General features: G+C 33.0%; 1 protein-coding gene across 1 annotated transcript in view; it reads left to right on the top strand.

Moving 5' to 3' along the window:
• Window positions 1-18,863, top strand: part of LOC115445581 (homeotic protein antennapedia) — a 198,856-nt gene that overhangs the window by 25,916 nt on the left and 154,077 nt on the right. The gene's annotated exons all lie outside the window — the stretch shown is intronic.

The following is an 18,863-nucleotide window of genomic DNA, read 5'->3' as shown; positions in this document are numbered from 1 at the left end:
GAAACAAAAATGAATAAAGATATATTAGTTTACCAAAACTCGACTTAGATCATAAGATATTAGAGTACTAATCATTTCTTTAAACACATTAACTCACTGTAGGCCTTTATCAGTACTTCCATACAATTTACTTTTTTTTCTGACACCACCCGAATGAAATATGAAACGTTGAAAGTATTTTTTTATTAATTTATTTTTTTGACTGCGGAAGATAATTTTGCGAGCCCCTTGCGAGATCTCCCTACTAATGTGATTTTAATGTACTTAAATGAGCTTACCTATATTTGTATAATCTGTTCTCTTATTTCATTTGTAATGTTTGTTCTATGTAATTCAATAAAAACTTTGTTGGGATGGATGTGTTTTAGTTTTATATTTGCCATACAATTAAAAAAAAGGATCTTCATAATCTTGTAATTCGATTATTAAATATGCGATAAGTATTATGCAAGCTAAAATAATGCAATAATAATTTAGTAGAAATAATTTCATACTAAAAAATTACAAAAACTGGCTCAAAAATATAATATTTAATTTTTTACTTATTTTATATATTATCTATTGCGATGTTTAAAAATAATTTTCACCACGCTCAAAATCTCAACATCACCCGATAAATAAAAATATAAGAACCGAGGGTGAATTTGGAAAATGTACAATTTATAATATTTTTATCTTTTTTTGACACTATCGGCGCCCCCACGACTGTTCGCGACAGGGGCGTATCGAGTCGTTCGGTCCCCTATCTGACCCCTCAAGAAATATGGCCGCGACGAAGGGATCAAAGAAGATCACTTTGACTAAGAACGTGTAAAGTTAATCGACTATTGCGTTGGGTAATCGACGCTATTGTAATATTGTAAATAATATAATTAATACCAAAGGAAGTATTTCTAAAGATTTAAAAATTGTTAGTGGCTTGATCAATCAAAGACTTCTATAAATAATATTTTATTACATAAATTAACCTGTATGTTAACAAGAGATGTAAGCGATGGGAATTAAATATCAAATTGTTGCTTTTACCTACATATGCATAAACATCTAAATATCATACAAAGATACCTGAACTAGCAAAGATAATTATTTTACACTTGGAGTAATATATTATGATATTAACATGTCATTGATATGAAACAATTTACTAAACCTCGATAATCATGCTCAATAATGGTATTTTCTTTATTTCTCCGCTGTTGAACGTACTTCAAATGGATCGGAAAATGTTTTGATCAAATTATTTCGTCGCGCCACCTCCCGCCGCGCACACGTTTATTCGACACTGAATCAACACCATATACATTTACTTCTTTCTTAACTACAATATTGATACATAATATTTAAAATATAATTTCCATAGCTGTTTTTGTATGTCGAGCAATATAATATGAAAAGTAATAAAAAAAATACTGATTATTATTATAATTATTAATTATAAATGTGAGTCTTATCATAAACGGATGCCAAGGAGACTGGAGTCAGTTTCGTCCTCTAATATTTCAGTACTCCATACTCTAGGAGAAGAGAAGTTCTCTATAAGAATTTAGAGGGTATGTTATGTCTACCAATCCGCACTAGGCTAGCGTGGTGGACTAAAGCCTAATCCCTCTCAGTAGTGAGGAGGCCCGTGCCCAACAGTGGAACGGTATATAATACAGGGCTGATATTATTGTTTATTATTATTACTAACAGAAGATATGAATAACACCAATCATAATAAGATACGGTTTTCATAAGAAAATATTAATAAAGCCAATTATAATACACTCTTTATAATACAAACTTTTACCTCTTTCAACATAACGCTGTTCAATACTGATTTTAGGGTTCTCCAAGTTAGTGCCATCCCCGTCTTACCAGCTCACATTCATTCACTACCTAGTTACCATTTTTTTATCGCTTGATTTCTACTACATTTAAACCATAACTTGTATATCTGTTTTGTTTCCCTAAAGTATTTCTGTATATAAATTCGATTCATACACATTTAAAATTTCTGAACCAGGCGCTCCAGGGCCAACATCCGAAGGGCGGACTCATGTCGGCTCGTTAGCACCGGCCCTGATTACATACTTGCATTAAAACTTTCGTGGGCTGAGTGCGAAGTTTCACAGGGCACCGGAGACCGCGGACACGGTATACGCATTAAAAAAAACGTTAATTTTAAATTATATTGGTTAACAGCGTTTTATGTTCTATATGGTTTTTATTTATTGTAGAAATTGTGAGTTAGGATTTGGATGCGCTAGTTTATTATTTCGAGTTAATTTGAATGATATGAGTATGCCTAAAATATGTTATACAAATGATAGAATAAAACCCAATATACTTGTATCTTAGATATAATTATAATTTGTTTTTTGTCCAAATAAAATAAATAAATAAATGGGTGACCAATTTAGCAGAATCCCATATTATGTTTTGTATTATGGCTGATGTGATATAAGACAGAACTGTATAATTATGTCCATCGTCGAGTGCAATCTGTCTTCGGTCATTATAATTGAACTATTCTATCCTTATCATTCTTAGGAATATTTGTTTAACAGGATAAAAATATTAATCCATTATTTTCCTTCCCATATAGGGAAAATAAATTTTCTGAACATCCTATTTGTCAAAATGATAGATGTTTGTTAATGTAATTTAAAAGTATATACAAACACATGGTGCAGACACATAGTTGAGAAAGCTATAACTTATACACCCTCATCCCAACTATTCCCTTGGCTCGAACCTATGTATCCTAATAAACACATTCATATTGAATGCTGGAACAGGCATAAAGAGCGCAGTTATGACGTGCAGAGAACTGATTCTCACGCACAGTTGAAAATGAGATAGGAAAGTATTTTTTTTAACATCAACTTATATTTAGGGAGTATGAATTATTTTATTATAAAAATTCAAATTCCTAACATAGTCTGGAAGATTGATAGCTGTAGAGAGCTTTTCGCGGATCAATCAACGTTTTAATTTTCGTAAAAACTGAATAATAACCAGATTAAATAGGTATATTTAATTTAAAAATTAGGTATTAGTTACTGTAATTCTAAAGATGGGTTAAAAGTGCATTATCACCGCCTTTAAACTCATTCATTAGCAAACACAAAAGCACCGACAAAATCTCATCTAGCAAATAAATTCATAAACCTTCCAAATATGAAAGTTAGTCGCGAACACAGCGCGCGCTGTTCAATATATCACGTTTTGATTCGGCCGCACCATAAACAATACAATATATCAATATAAAGCAGACGGTGGCGAAATTTGAGCGTACCGAGTGCGTAATATTTATGTGCGACGCGGCGCTCGTGTGTGCGGCCCTTTATAAAGTTGTACGCTTGTGTTTTGTTTTAAATTCGCTTTGTGAGTCAATAATGTTGTTGTTATAGTTCAGTCGGAACGATGTTGACTTTGGATCGCGAGATTGAGTCGGTCACGACCGGTTGTCGACCCTTTTAATACGCAATTAAAAAGTAGTAACTTTCCTTGTGTTTTTGTTTTAATTTCTTTTAATAGTTTTAGAATCAACAACGTTATAAATGATTATTATAGTCTGTTTTTCAACAGTTATTTAAGTATGCATATCTGTAGCGTAATAGTGATTATTCTATTGGACTTTATTTATTATTGGAAAAATGACCATCTCATCTCGACAAAACAAGCAAAGCAAAATCATTTAAAATCCGCCTGTCCATTTATATAGACGTCGGGCGGTTTGACAGTGAACAACAGTGGAACGGAACTAAATCACTGGCATAGGTGCAAGTACTTAACAACGGACACTCACTTGTACCGCTTGATGAAGTTGTACGCGCACACAGACGCGCGACTAGGCATTGTTGCTCGAGTTACAGTTCAGCATAAACTGTTACTGTATCAATGTCACTGGTTGGTTGCGTAAAATGGCTTTATTATTGAAATTAGTAATTCAAATTAAGAACTCTTTTGAAGGATTATCTATAAGAATTTTAAATTAAGAACTTGTACTTTGTTAGGTTGGTATTCATTTGCGACATTTTTATTTTAGAGATAACTGTATACTGTCATTGCATCATTCATATCTATTCTCTAATAGATTTATCAATTTTAAATCTATTACTCCTAATTAATATGATTAATGAGTACCTACAAACACTTTTATTTTATATCTGAGTATAGGCTGGCATCTCATCCATCCTTTATGATAAACAATTTTTTGTTATAGAATATACAAGTAGTGTAAATCGACAGGTGGGACTTTCTGATTTAATATAATAACATGTAATTGCAAGAAGCAGGTGAAAGAAAATATATAAAAGAAAGCATTTCGTATAAACCATGCGAACTCATTACGAATTTCAGCGTACGATTATTCAATCGCAAGTACAAACAGCACACAAACACAAGACGTGTTCGTGCGTTGCGGTTTGTATTCGCACGGCTCGCCTTATCTCCCGCAGGGATGCTACCGACTATATTTTTTATCTATATTTTGTACTAGCTGACCCGAAAGACGTTGTCTTGTCTTGACTATTTATGCACACGCGCATTCTGTCGATCGCTGACAGTTATGTAAAATTAATATTGTCGTTAAGTTTTCTTAAATTTTCTAATGTTCCGCTCAACTTCCTTAATTTTTTCTTTCATAAGATCCTTCTGACAATAACAAATACAACTAAATTAACCCGTCATGACTTGTCAAAATTTTATTTTCAAATATGTACAGGTAGCTGAATGTTTGCCGCCAAACATTGACAGCTACGCGTGTGACGGAAAAATAACCTTATTATGTAGTATATAAGGTTATAATCCCGTGACACACGCAAATGTCATGTAGCTGTCTTGGCTCGCCGGCGAGCCACGAGAGACCAAGAGTTAAATTATTAAAATCGAACCAGCCGTTCACGCGTGATGACGTGACCAAGGGAAATAGGGTTTCATTTTTATATATATAGATAGAAGATTGGTAAAAAACAATTTCAAATTTCGAACAAAGGTTATTGTCAAAGAGTAATCTTTTCTTGACAATCGATACGTCTATCTTTATACCATTCCACTAACTATCAAGTGAGGAAGAATAAAGAAAGATTAATAAGTTAACAAAATGTTGCAACAAGACAGGATATCATTTTTAAACTATTAAATATTGATCTTATAAACGGTGAACCGACATTATGTTGGAAGATGGAAAGCATCCTTTCCTGCAATGAGTTATGTATTTTTAAACTTCTCTTTCCTGTGAATAATACGAAAAATTAATACAAACGTTTCGAAAACAGTCACTAAATTTTAATTTATATATATCAATCTACATAAATTAAATGTATAATTCTAATATCCAAACATAACTGTAATATGAATAACAAATGCGTAACATTTGAACCATCGAATGTTTCGTGGCAACCCTAAGCTCACTCCAGCTCGGAGCTACATGGAATTGTTTTAAACTTTGATTAATTCCTTGCTAGCGAGCTTATATTACCTTGTTTTCAGTTGATGAGTATGACTGTGTAGCGAGTTTGATGAAAATTTGATTTAATTAATATTCCTCTACTCCATTCATTGCATTTATATATTTAATAGTTGCCTAAAAAGATTTAGTTCTAACTTACTTTTAACATAAGTACCGTTTGTAAGTACTGCGTGAATAATAATAAAATCCCTTTTTTCCGTCCCGTAATACATTCGGTTACTAAATTTCCTTAACACCTTAGTTTTTTTCGCCACAGATCCCTAGTTCGCACTAAATAAATTACATTTACGCCAACTTTGGGTCTTGAAATGGGGTTTCTAAATTACTTGAATATGTAAGAGAATATTTTACATAAACTCAGTACTTATTGTTAAAAATGTTCAAATAAAATAATATATGTAAAGTTATAAATTAATACAGTTTTTGTACCTTGTCCAAAGCGCGTGTTGAACGTCGGAAGCCACCCAATGACACGTCCGACGACACGGTGCCTATCTCGCGAATTACATTAATTAGAGGTGTGGCGATAATTAATATTAATTAAAGTCACCTTTTATCCCGACGCACTGAATGCGTATCGCAGTTAATAAATTTAACGGCCGCATTGGCTGGCTAGCAGATAAAGATGCACCAGAATTTTCTACAAAAATTACTTGTTTATATCCAAGCGGATATAAACCTTAACAGCTGGACATACGAAATAAACAATCGTATTAATAAATTGGGAATTTCATATGAACATCGCAAATTTAAAGGATATTAAACGTTTTTGCAAAGTAATGCAAGCTTTGTGACTCCGAGATAAGATAGGCGTGGAATTGAAGGAATTTGTCTTGTTTACCTTATATGATCGTTTTGTGTTACGGTAAATGGAACTTTAATTTGTTGATTTATTAGTGAGGGCAAGAAGATTCTGTAATGTCAGACGGACAGAGCGTAGGAAGCCCTCTAACCACTCTCAAGGAGTGTACCTCTCACTGGCTAGACAGATGACCTGATAAAGGAAAAGGGTTTGATGCAAATGGCACGCGATTGGGCCTTTTCAATGATGAGGTACATCGATAGGTTACTGTTTAAAGAATGTTCTAGAAAATTACGAAAACTCAAAATTAAAAATTATGAAAGTTAATACGCATACTTATAGTAAAGTTAATTAAAATTAATATGTCACTTGTTATTAATGTATCAAAAACGCGATACATGTCTTCATTTACCATTTTTGAAGATTATTTAACTGAATAACTTACATCATTAAAGTTTATAGTGGCCTAATTAGTGTTGAGTTACTTAAACTTGCCTATTTTTTATTATTATGTTGGTAATATGTCAATTATTATAGATATAAGTTCTCTATCTTGTATTAATAAATAAATTACCTTTTAAACATAGGCAGGTTTTTTGTAGAGCTTTCGTTCTTCGTCCATTGTTTCGTTAATATTTCAAGTATTTTTATCAGAATGTCCACAATAAGTTATGTACAAATATGTTATAAAATAAAAAATGTATAATTTTTAAATATAAATATAATTTATAAGCAGGAAAACCTCTACCATACTATCAAATAAACTGCAGATTTAATATTAAATTTGTTAGCAAATAGCAGAAACTACTAATTCTTTATAAGTTTTTAGCAATAGAAATTTACACGGACACATCATAGAATCATGAATAACGGTTAACTAGTCGCAAATTATGACTAAATTTGAGCAAGTTAATTACCAACCTCACTATCAATTGCGTTTAAACCAATCATTTCTCGGGGCTGACTAAATCCTTCTCTATATTAGGACAAAGCTATTGTACCGCATAGTTCACGGCTGCATACATTGCGTCCTTTGTGAACGAAATGCAAATGTATCATAATGTTGGTATTGCACTATTGCATAAATCATCGGGCCGGGCCGCGCGGACGCTCGGCTTATTATCTAACTGTGGATAAGCGATGAAAGCTTTATCTTGCAGTTTTTGTACTGGAATGGGTACGGTTTCTTTGATTTATACATTTTATTGCAATTGGATATAGATTAATTGTCTATTACTTTATTTGTTTTAACTAAAATTATATTACGCTTTGACGATTATTAGAATTAAGACAATTACAGTTGATAATTGACCTTTATTTTCTCACAATTTTGCTTAATAACGTTCATAATGAACATATGTATTATTAGCAGAATTTAAATGACATACAAATTTTCTCCGTAAAATTTTTCGCAATAATTTCCAGCCTGCAATATTCAGCCTTATATTTCAAAAAACAAATTAACAACGTGTCTTATTTCAATAACAAATTACTCGTAAACGTCCGCTTTACATAAACAAATAAATATGAATATAATTGGCAAATAATAACACAAATACATCGCCACAATTTTCATTATTACCGAGGAAATAAATAAGCGAACTATATGGAGATTCAACTAATAATAAATTTTGCGGTTGAAACCGAAGCCAATTTTGAAATAGAAAGGGTTAAGTTATTATTCCTCCGCAGACGTATTAAAACGGTGCGTTCTCGTTTTATGAAAATTAAATACGGGGCCCGTTTGACCCTTTTGTCTTGGCCACATGTGCTTTGGATATGCAAATGACGTATTGGGTGTCGGAGAACAATACATAGTTGATTAGAGGCGTGGCCTGTACCTATCATTGAATGTGGTGTAGTTTTGCGCGGTGTCTTATTACGAATAATTTAGTTCGTTCTGAATTAAGATGGGCTGGATGTAAATAGTTTGTCGTATATTTCGACTGAATATGAAATGATTAATATGTAAAACAACCTTGAAAGTTTTCATGTACACATATCTATATAGAGAATAATATAGCGTTTTATTTTAATTTAAATATATCAGATGACAACAACGTCCTCGAACAAATTTGTATAATGTCAATTATTCGTACTTCATAAAATGCCTTACGTTTAAGATATTCAATATCCTTGGTAGATAATGACTACCAAACTGACCAAAGCCTTGATAACCGAGCCTTGTACGTACACTGACCAGTCTATTATCTTTATAAGGGCTCCGAATCGTTGTACCAACTGTTGTTAGACAATTTACAACAAACAACGTCGGTATTACAATGTCCTGTGTCAAAAGCATGCATAACTGTGAAAATAATAATAAACCATCATGAATATGGTGTAGAGGTTAATAAAATGTATTGATAAAAGTTATTTTATCAATACTATAATAATAATAAATAGTTATATTTACAGCAATGTTTTTTTTATTAATTATGATTTTGAGTTACCCCTTTTTCCACGGGGGATAGGAGGAACGTAATTAATTAGCTGATTTGTCTACCTACTTTCGCTCCAAAACAAAAAAATCCACAAATTACTAAACAAGTAAAAATAATTTTATAAGAGTAATGAGTCGAATTTAAAAATATCAGTTCGTCAGTGAGATATTTTTTATTCGAATATCTCTACTGTTTTTAGAGCTCAGTGCTAAGATTTTATTCTTTGAAGTATAACAAATGTAGCCTTGAGTTACATCAATTCACAATCTAGTCCATTTAGACCAATGCTACAAAAACTCATATACCTTGAATCACTTAAAGCTTTCATGATTAACTACATGTTTCTCAGAACTTCAAAAACCATTCGACAAAAATAAACACGAATTTATCATTTAGTTTAGTTTTCAAATCCTAACTACGAAGCTGCACTTCGGACCACTTAAAATTCCACTTATATAATACGCAGCCCGTTTCAGTTGCATCAGTATTCTTTTGTTTTTCCAAAACACTATTACGAGAACACGATGGTAATATCAAACACGCGCACGGAGCGGAACATATTTATGCGTTGCAAATATCTCATTCTGTCAACTAAATACGTTTTGTTATAACTAAAATTGCATGATAATTTTGATTTTAGACCCCAACGCGACCGCGCCGCGTTGACAGATGCAAAAATATTGCACGAATTGTGTACTGGACGTAATGCAATGTGAAAGCTTTTATGAATTTATAAAGGGGATGCGCTTGGATAACTACCAACATACAAAGTGCTTCCTTCTTATATTTTATTGCTGTATAAAAAATTTGACGTCTTAATTTTAATATTTGACGGTAAAATTTACACGTAACACACATTTTTCTTTTGAGCAATTCCGTAATGCGTAATACGTTTTGATTTATGTACGTACTTATAACAAAGTTTTTATTTATCGGCTCCATCTAACAGGGTAATATTTTACATGAAATCAGCACAGAATCTGTATAATCAACGTATGAGAAAACTGTGTGTAGGCTTTGGCTTGTTTTACCTGCCAAGTGCCACGATCGGACGATACACGTCACAGACTATGCACGTATGTGTCAATGAAGTGATATGAGTGATGTATTGGCGTGGTTTGTATTGAATTATTTTGAACGTATATGGTGTTAACTGTAAAATATACATACATAAGCTCACGCCTTTATTTCCAAATGGAATAAGGCAGTGTAACATATGCATCCACATTTTGACGTGCTTATCCGTCTCAAAGTGTGATAGAGGGCGAGTCTATTGCTATAATTGACACAAATTCTATTCCCGGGCAACTCAGGTTTTTTTGATTTTGCTCACTCAAATTTATATTCCTCATTTTGGGAATCGAATCCGGGCCATCACGGTTCACAGTCCAAGTACGTTGCTTCCAAACCAAAGAGGCGTGTTAGATTCATTGGACTATGTAAAGTTGACCTATATTGTTTGAATAATGAAGTGTGGTTTATCTTCTGGCAGCAAAAGAAATTGGCAGAATCTGGATGAGGCGAGTGGAAGATTGCTTCAGTGACCTTCATTCAGAATTATAAATACGGTTTATTTTTTAGGTATATTTATTTGATTCTTCAATAGATTATTTTTCAAACGTAATCCTACTAAATAGTATCAACTCTCATACCTCTTTGGCATAGAACTATTTTTCTGTACATGCTTACGAGTTGATTTCTCGTATGCGCAATTCAGTCTAGATTGAAAGTACCATTTTTTCTACTTCTCTGAGTGCTAGTACTTGTAAGAATCTTCTGTAATTCGAAATTCAAATAAAGCGATTATTTTAATCTACGTACATGGTTTTAAATTAGAACATGAAATTTTACCGTTAAACTATGCCTCAGAAATATTATTTCTAGAAGTGTCTTTCACGTCCGTAAAACACTTAGTTGTTTATAAAAAAATGTAATATAATAATAATATCAGCCCTGTATTTTATACTTGCCCACTGCTGAGCACGGACTTCCTCTACCACGCTGGCCTAGTGCGAATTGGTAGACTTCACACACCTTCGAAATTCCTATAGAGAACTTCTCAAATGTGTAGGTTTCCTCACGATGTTTTCCTTCACCGTTAAAGTGAACGATAAATTCACAAAGAATACACACATGATTTTAGAAAAGGCAGAGGTGTGTGTCAATCAACAAATCAGTCTTGCGCCGCATGTTCAGAGCTTTTCACACGTTGCATATTAAGTTACATCCGACAACGGTTTGAGACACTCTGCTAATGATAATGAAGGAATTTCAATACGTCAATACAATTGACTTGTAAACGGTGCGCCAGGAAGTGGCTGTTGTTCTTTTGGTGCGCTTTGTATAAATTAGAAATTAACGATTTATGACCCACAAAACAATTAGTTTTATATTTGATACGATTGTTTTAAATGAGCGATAATGTTGAATAATATTTTCACGTTAATTATTGATAACAACCAAATTAGCCAAGCCAGTTGGATCGTGATTCGAATCCAGAGCAAGGAATATAAAAATAATTAGTTTTAGTTTTGAAAATAAAGATCCTGGGATTAAATTTGCTATTAATATCGAGTTAACCTTGATTTTCCACACACAATAAGACGAAAATGAGTATGAATTACTGTGGATAAATAATTTGCATCTAGACATTTATTTCAGAGCTATACACTTAGTGTAATCTTATCTAGGTATGATAATATAACTCGATACATAATATGAGTAAATAGTTTGATCAAAACAGATGAATATTTCCTTATAAATACAATTGAAGAAGTTACATAAATACATACATAACATCACGCATTTATCCCCGAAGGGGTATGCAGAGGCGCAACTAGGGCACCCACTTTTCGCCAAGTATGTTCCGTCCCATGATGTGATAGGGGGCGAGCCTATCGCCATATCGGGCACAAATTCAAAAAATTGAAGAAGTTTCTCATCTCTTAATATTATAGAACTACTTCTACTCATATATTTTTTGTAGCTACACACAATTTAGAGTTGACTGGCCTTAAACTAGGTAAATTGATCGACAGACATGCCGTCATTGTCACCGTCCAGCAAATTGAGGAACCTACATATCAGACCTAGTTGAAGATATTTTGATGGAATCCAGCTCTTGCGATAGCCTAGTGTTGATGACGACTGCTTTATTGCTGTCTTGTCCTTTAAAAGTAGGGCAATAGGGTCGCTATTTAACTGTTTTAGATCATTGATATATATTTTTAAACAATTTTATAAACTATTAAATATATCTGGAACGCGTTTGGTTTTTGAAAAATAGCAAAAAAATATATTATAAAAAATGTTTCGGTGCATTTTTTACGTTTACGTGGTGGTCCCATATCGAATCTATACAAATCACAATAGAATAATTTTGTATACATTCATAACAAAAGGGACACTGGGGTATATTTAATACATAAACTATACAATGTGGTATCAAATTTTATTCACAACAGGCGAATTGTCTTAACCCTTCACCCTCGCTGTTCGCCTCATAAAGTTGGCGAATCGTACAAAAATACCGACATAATGCCATTTGCATAATGTTTTGAGCTTTGTTTTTTCATAGAACGCTAGCTCTCAAATGTCACCGCAGTCTGAGGGTGCGAAAACAGCCATAATGGGGTGCGGAGTGTATTAAAAATCGTTTGCGTCCTTTGCATTCTTAAGGTTATGGGTTTTGGTGCGTCCAACCCTGAAATGTAAAGAATTGCGTCTGAGGAATTGCAATAAATATGGATTTATGTCCGTAAATATTTAATATACTGGATGTTCTCAATTAAATGTTCTGTTACAGTACGTGTGTATATGAATGTATAGTCCTAAATATTTACATTTGAAAGGATACAATTGTTTCATAAGCTGAAATATTATACCTAAGCGAAGGGGATGGAAATAAATTGGGTACGCCTTTTCGACTATTCTCTAAATGTAATTTAGTCTAGTCTTTTTTAAGAACTAGTGAGTTATTTACGAAGCGTAGCCAAAACAATGATTCACTGGAATATTCTTACACCAAACCGACCGCTCCATGAATTAAATTTACGTTAAATCTTCATTGAAAACACTAAAAATTCATACCTAATTTCATTAAACATTTATTTACGCTCCATACACGTGCTATAAATATTGTACATAGCAGGCAATGTAAACTCGTTGTGAATGAGAGGCTGGTTAAACCTGTTAGCATGAGAATTAATACTAAATAATTAGGTTTATTAATTGCCACACGACGATCTTGGCGTCTGTTGTAAATCTTGTGGTAACGTGTTGCGACTAAGGCCTCATAATCACTTTACGCTATTTATTGCGTAGATTAGTGCGTCTGTGTAAAATATGAAAATTGTTTCACGGTCAGTTCGGATGAACTGCGACTTAAGTGAGATTGATGTCGCGTGAGATTATTAGTAATGTTTATAGGTTGGTAAACTTTGTTTTAAACCATTTAATATCGGAATGTTTGCCGGCAAACATGTCATTATTATGTAGTAACATAATAAGGTTATTTTTACATGACATTACGTGTGTCACGGAAAAATAACCTTATTATGTAGTGACATTAAGGCTACTTTTCTGTGAAACGCGTAATGTCATGTAACTGTCATGTAGCTGTCATGTTTACCGGCAAACATTCCGATATTGAATGGGTTAAACTGCATAAGTCATGATTATTTTGATATCAATATACTTAATTAGTTCATGAGTCTGATTGATTATGTAACGAGTACTTAGAATTCTTGTGATGTAAAATAGATAAAAATGCCGATCAATATAAACGTACTACTTATATTAAAGTATGCATAAAAGATATTCGGTCCATAATGATAGCGTATAAGTTCGTATTCCTAATTACTGTCTTGTAAACTTGTTATTTATGATTAACATCTCTTGCCTATTAATTATCAGTTAACTAGTAGGCCATGTGGCGATAATTTTGTAGTTTTTAGATAAACTTCATGCTATTTTCAAGGTTTGGTATATTAATTTTAGTACTGGAAATAGCTTTTGTTATATGCGTTCATATTCTTTAGCTTATATTGATCAGTAACGTTTTAAACTAAGGCTACGCAAGGGAAATATTTAAAAATAAAATTTAATAATGCATTATCTTGCCAGTTTATACTTAAAATAAGGAAAAGTTTTCAATTCGACGTTATTTTTAACCTACGTGAATCGTTATTAGTTTAAATGAAGGCGATCTTGGAATAACAAATACCTGACTTATTTATAAGACTATACAATCCATGATATGCTAAATAAAATCCAGTCAAAAAGTATTTTTCACAGTAGTAGGTAATCAAATGAGCATTTGTCACAAAATAGTTACGACTACGAATAGACATAGAGATATCTTCGGAGTAACCTAAGATAGAAAGAAGACAGCATGTAACCACTGACAAAATAAACATAATTTTTCAAAATTTTCCATTACTTTTAAAGTAGGTCGATATATATACATTTACTGTTCTCCCATTCTTTCGCTTCCGTCACCTGAAAGCTAAGCGTATGTAAAAGCAGCTCACGAAAATGGCGAAGACAGTAACCGTCAACGGGAGTAGACTTGAAGTCTACACGACCGGAAGTTAGTAGTCGTTCCGGCAATAACAGTTCCGGTGCCGACACTCGGCTCGCTTCCGTCGTCTGCGAGGGTACTGTTTCCTTCCAATTGTTTATGCCTTCGACAAATACTAAATGATGAGTGCCTACGAATGTTATGAAGTACGTGAAAATTAAACTATTTTTCGCATTTTATCTCGGTTTATATATTTTGATTTTACGTGAAAATGTTTTTGTTAGTGTTGCATACGCATGTGAGAGTTTTATTTGCATCTATTTAAAATTGAGTCATATTACGTTGTGTATAATTTTAATTTCCAATGATATAAATTAAGTCATCAAGTACTCGAGATTGAATTTTTTAAAGACGAGTAATGATGATTAAAATTACAGTGTCAACTATTTCAATTTTCTTGAACAACACATTAAGCCTTTTATTCAACTGCATTCAGTTGGTTCATTAACTATACTATAATATTTAAAAATCCAAACTTTATAATATTTTTTTTAGGAAATTCCATATAACATTCGTAATTATTTTATTAAACTAATATTAATAAAAGACTACGAATCTATGCCGTTAAAGTTTCCCCAACATGAAGGCATGACAATTTATAGCAATTAGAATATGGAAATACGCAGCTTGCGTTCAAGGGCCTCGGCTGTTTTTAATTTGGTTGCTAAATTAATGAAAAATTCTCTCATTTATCGTGAGGAGTTGCGGTTGGAATCGCTTAAGTAAATGATTCTGTAATTTCACTGTTTTATTTGTACCATTTATTGTTTAAGTGAAGTATTCTTAACGTTTGGTTACAAGATGTTTGTGATTTGAATATTGTTTTAACATTGGTTAGATTTGATTTTCCTCAATTATACGATGCGTATGTTGAATTACAATCAGTCGGCTTTTCCTGTTGTTTCATTTTATGCGTTATATATGCAATTATTATTTTATAGATTTTTTTTCGTAACTACTATTAGAATAGTTTCTATTCTGATTCAAGTTTAATTATTAAAAATATGGTGTACAGTCGGCCACAAAAGTAGTTGAAAATATTCAAAATTTCAAATCGTATTTAAATTTTTGGGTTCATCAACAATAGTTTTGACTTTATTAAAATAAACTTCAAAGACTCGAATTTAATTTAGGTAAAGAAAAAGGACTACTTCGTTTGAAGTTAATAATAATATTATGCAGATGCATTGGAATTTTTGAAATTTTTCAGCTACTTATGAGGCTGAGTGTACATAACATACGCAATAGGAAATACATAACGCAAAATGAAATGCCCGACCGCCCCTTAGAAAACCAATAAGAACAATAATAAATAACTCTTATCATATTTCGAGTATGCTCCTGGTCGCATCGCGAGAGATCCGATGCTATATATCACTAGGAATTTACGAGGCAAGATACGACAGGAAAATTGCAAGAATGGTGGCGCAATTTATCTTAGTTGGGTAGGGGAGACTGGGGTTCAGGAGCTGGGCGGGGGTGGACAGGGGGAAACTTCGAGAGGTTATTAGTCCAAGCATCTGTTGTTGAGCGAGGGCGTGATGAAACTCTGTAGGTACAAGCTAACAAATCTAATTGCTCAGTAGGCGAGCGTGTTCGCGCGCGTGGCGTGCGGTGTGCGGCAATTTGTTATAGCAGGTCACCTGTGGGGCGATTTTTCCTATAATGTAAGGCTTATGTTTTGCACGTGTTGGGAAACTATTGACAGGATATTAGTGATGGGGAATATTATGATACATATAATAATAATAATAATAAGTTTTATTGAAAAAGTACATAATGTGTTTTACAGCTAAAAACAGTGGTGTAAAAAAAACAAATTTCTAAAAACAAAAATAAAGTATTTACCACGGGTACCCAAACTAGGCCGTACCGTGGGATACCATTAAAAATTTAATAAAGAATAATTTGTAATTGCTTGGTGAGCGTTAATCAAAATATTATATTGAAATCCCTTAGACTGGATTTATCAATTTATTAAAGTTTAAAGATGATTTCATACTAATAATCATAGATTTAAATCATTAAATGTGCCGGCCCATACTTTAGCAATACAATTGTGTCATCGTTGGTTAAACTGCTAGGGTAAAGCTCACTCTTTACCTTATAGTTGGCTGTAGTAAGCAGTGAACGGTGTACGTTGATTACGTTTTCTTGTTTTTTGCTAGTTAGCCTCTAAATCTATAAGATATGCCTTCTTTATCAAAAATAATTACAAATTACAAGAAAAAAAAAAATACAAAAAGGCTAAAATTCAATAAACTCGTTTTATTCGATGGTCAGACATTTTAATTTTTTGACTGATGTTTTCATTTTTCACAGTCAAAATATTTTCATTCAAACAGGCCATACCTTCTTAAATGTACCGGGCATATTTAATGATTTAAATCATTCTCCTAATGACGTATTCTTAAATATTTATTAGTAAAACATTTTCTCCATGTAATACAAGAGTAATTTATGTACCAAAAATTACAAATACTTAACCCAGTACCTAAAAGTATGTCCATAAATTTCCTTGGAAATTCTATACGCGGCACTTAAGTGCGTTGAATAACTTACATCTACATAAGGAAGGCGCTTCGTAGTAATTACTATTAAATATGAGTATGAGAGTGACCCTCGTTAAATCTCTTTAGGGCGGTTATCTGCCGACCCGCGATCTTGGCTAGGCTGAGGCGTGTGAAGCCTGGATTGTCTATCACCTACATCGTTTTCGGGGAAAGGTGTGTAGGCGGCATACATTTTTTGTAAGTTGAAGATAACAAAATACGAAAAGTTTAGTTCTACCGTGTACCCACCTCATACAATCTTTTTATGCTTATCTTTCTGTGATTTATGACTTGTTCGGCGTCCAACAACGGGAAAGAAAGGAGGTATACAAAAGTAATTTATTTTTTTGGTTTGTTTTTCTTGTCTTACCATCGGTGCGTGCCGTACTGGCCACGGGCGAACATGTTTTTGAAGTTGGCATTTTTGAGATGTCGCAATATGATTTATGAATGACCCCGTGTGTAGGCGGCGCTTACTGCTTAGCCCGATCGGTATTTTCGGCCGTACACACAAATAAATCATAATACATATATAAATCATCCATTAAATGTCACCTGTACATTGTTCTGATTTATTTATGATGCGAAATCCTTACCAAAACCGATGTTAATCCGTTTTGTCCCACGTTCGAGCGCCTATACGAAATTATTTGTTTCCTCACGTTAAATATTGTGGTATAGGCATGTCATGAATTGAACATTAATAAATAAGTTATAATAATAAAGCATGGACGTCAGTTTCGTACTTATATATTTCGTTTCTTGTACACGCAAAACCATTTAGGCGAGCGGTCTGATTGAGTCGCGCGTCAGAAAAACGTACGTGTCATAAATTCAAAGCGACGATTTCGAAACTGTGGTTATTAAAATTCAGAAAAAAGTTCACACGCTTCAATATTCGACAAACATCTTGTTCTCTCAATTAAGGCTCTTTACAGACCGGACATGAGTCGACCGGAATTATTCATGATGGCACCATGCAACATGTCACACAACCAAATTAGAGCCTTGGCTCACTGTGTAAAAACGGTCCGGTCCAAACTAGATTTCGTAACTGTTTTATGTTTCCTATCAGTACCGATAATTCGTTATTTATCGTGTGAAAACAAACACGAACGGGAATTTGGAGTCTTATCTTCCGTTTCTTATGTTTTATTTGGATTAGAATTGTGATCGTACATTCAAACAGTTTGTTCTTAGACAAGGAAATAAGTGATTTTCCGTCTGCATTTTCATAATCCGTGTGCTGACTGATAAACATTTAAAGTGCCTAAAATTATTTAACATTCCATAGAGGTTATATGCTGAGATTATCCTTCCTTTAGGACACTAAAAGTTTTATAATAAACAAATTTCATCAACATAATAACACCATGACCAATGCTATTCACAATCTAAGGGAATTATTGAAAGTAAACCTTAAGTCAATATACGCTAAAGTAATTTTACTGCATAATCCTTATTCCACACTATTATGGAGTTACCGCAATAGCCCTTTAAAATTCATTTTTCTTCAATTATCTTGGAAGTTACAAATAGACTGTGTTACACCGATCTTCTGTGGGCAAATTTTGTACAAAATCTACAAAATTATTCCATTTTAAAATCAAATAGGTACCGTTGTCACCACTACTGCTGTCTTCTAGGAGAAAATTTTTATTCGCCTACTTTAAATTTTGGTGTTCATTAGACAGTAGAATGACCACATACCGATGCATTTTTATATAACAGTAACTAAAAAAACCGTTTATTTTGTCATGTTTTTACGTGAATTTTATGTTTAATTACTCTGTTTATCTTGTTCGCAGGTACGTGTGTATAATTTTTGTTCCGGGGAAATCTGACACGTATGTAATTACAGCTTTTCTCTGCCTCATTGCAGTTTCACGTATTCATTAGCCAATTACGACGAGGTTAATGTAAAAGTATGTCGGTTGAAGGCATTTCTTGGAATAGTTTCGAAGCCCTTGATATCCATTTAGTAAGAAAATTAAATGGATCTAAACCAAATTTCAGGTTCTATAGA

This window comes from Manduca sexta, chromosome 21 (genome assembly GCF_014839805.1).
Source record: "Manduca sexta isolate Smith_Timp_Sample1 chromosome 21, JHU_Msex_v1.0, whole genome shotgun sequence".
In the NCBI taxonomy this organism is placed as follows: Eukaryota; Metazoa; Arthropoda; class Insecta; order Lepidoptera; family Sphingidae; genus Manduca; species Manduca sexta.
Note: the sequence above shows the minus strand (reverse complement) of the source record. Positions and strands in the feature narration are given on the sequence as shown.